Source organism: Centruroides sculpturatus, unplaced genomic scaffold (genome assembly GCF_000671375.1).
Source record: "Centruroides sculpturatus isolate CEXI.00-Female unplaced genomic scaffold, Cexi_2.0 scaffold300, whole genome shotgun sequence".
NCBI classification, from domain to species: Eukaryota; Metazoa; Arthropoda; class Arachnida; order Scorpiones; family Buthidae; genus Centruroides; species Centruroides sculpturatus.
In genome coordinates, this window is record NW_019384507.1 from 677,041 (window position 1) to 679,216 (window position 2,176).

A 2,176-nucleotide genomic window follows, 5' to 3' on the forward strand; every position below is an offset into this window, starting at 1 on the left:
AATGAATTATTTCGATACAACTAAAATAATAATAATAATTATTATCAATTTTGTATTTTAGTTTAAAACCACGCTGACGATATTAATATTTTTGTATTTCCGTGTATTTTTTATAATACAATTAAGTGAATGAAATAAAAACCGACTCCATCGTTTTAAATCATTTTTTATTGTAAAAGAAGACGTTATTAAAATAATTTTTTCACAAATCATTTAAAAATTGCTGCAACTGATGTTATATCAATTGCGGCAAATTATAAATGTTTGGTCTTTTTACTTTTCCGACTTGTTACGTACCGTACTGTACGTAACACGAGAAAATATTGGAACAGTCTCGAATTTGACTCCCCGTTTTCTTTTTTCCAAATCTCCATGGTTATTTTTGAGTTCAGAAGATTTCCTGAACCCAAAAAAAGTATTAAAAAAGGGGGAAATTTAGCGGTTGCGTGCCTGCTGGTATCTATTTCGTTTAATATCTCAGAATAGGGTAACGATTAAGAAACGAAATTTGGCATGGTATATTGTGTATAAAGGGCATTAATGCTATTAAATTTTGGTGGTTAAAGGTCAAGGGGGTTACGTGTCGTATCTCAGTGGAATCGGACTTAATGAAGATTTTACTCGTTATTAGAATTTTTTTTCTTTAATTAACTCTTTCCGCCCTGTGGGCACTAAGAGGACCTCTTTTTTGCAAGCCCATTATGGGTTCGGCCAAGTCTCCAATGGGGCTGCCGGGTGGTGAGGGACGGGGCCCGACATATAATACATCCAATAAAGAAATAGCAAAGCTAAAAATTGTAATCGGAAATAACTTCCGACTTATTCCGTCCAAAACTTGTACCTGTTATACAGAAACTTTAACAGTTTCTTTGTTTGAACTCGTGACTTTCTTTTTATGTGTCTTCTCTGTTCCCACCCAACCTTAACCAGACTTTTCGTTCAAATCCATAATTCGTACGTTCTGCAAATAAATAATAATAATGCCTCAAAGAAAAGCAAACTCGTAGCGCCATCTGTTGAACGTAAAAGCCTTAATCTAGATTATATATTTTAATTTATATGAATGTTATACAGCCTATGTCCACCCTGAAGTTCCATTCTAAATATTGGTGAAAGAATTTTTGAAATCGGATGAGTAGTTTCGGAGATTACCTGCTGCAAACAAACTTACGTACATACATACTTACAAACATTACCTCTTTATAATATTAGTATAGATTTTATGGTAATAAAATATAAAAAATGGAGATGTTGCTGATATTTCTGATCGAGATCAATAAGAAAGCTAAGAAGACCGCGATACTTCGAAAAAGAAAATGTATCCTGGTTTAACTGAATTTAATATTACAGTACTTTTAATTGTGATTGTTAGTTAATTATTGATTGGAAATAAATTATTAATTGCTTTAGTAAACAATAGTATTTTTTTTTTTTAACTTTCGGAACCTATCCCTATGTTATACATCAGTTCTTTGTTTCTTATAGAATGAATTCACATAACACGGAACTTTTTCGGATAAACGAAAAAATCGCACTTCACTAAAAANTGTGTCAAAATTTCAAAGGAATCGGTAGGAACAAACGAACATTACATTTTTAATTATATAGATAGATAGAAGATGATCCGCTTTAGTTCATTTTCACAGAAAAGCATAATGCCTCACAGAAAAGCAAACTTAAAGCCAAGGTCTGTATAAGAAGGTCAGGACACGCTCCCGTGATTCTATGCGGCAGCGTCCATTTTGGGACTCATCGATAGAGCTCACCATACGTGGTTCTTGCATGAATCGACTATTATTACTTATGTACGTACTTAAAACGTTAAGCAATGAGTTATTGTGTTGCACCTAATTGTAAAAGTAAGTCTACCGACGTTCGATTGTTCAGATTTCCTGCAGATAAGCGGAGGAAAGCAAAATGTAGCGTAGGCATTAACTGATGGTTCATGATGCAGTTCAAAGAGTTTATATGTTTAAAGTTTGTAACAAGTGGTCTAAACGAGTAGATACTCTTCGTGTTTATGAACGAACTATACATGGAAATTTATAAACGATATTGGCAATCCAGATATAAAACAAATGTAATTTTTTCATTTTTCTATCTGGTGATAAAATAATTAAGCATGTAATTGTTTTAATATGACCATATTGTATTTAAAAATAAAATTATGATGATG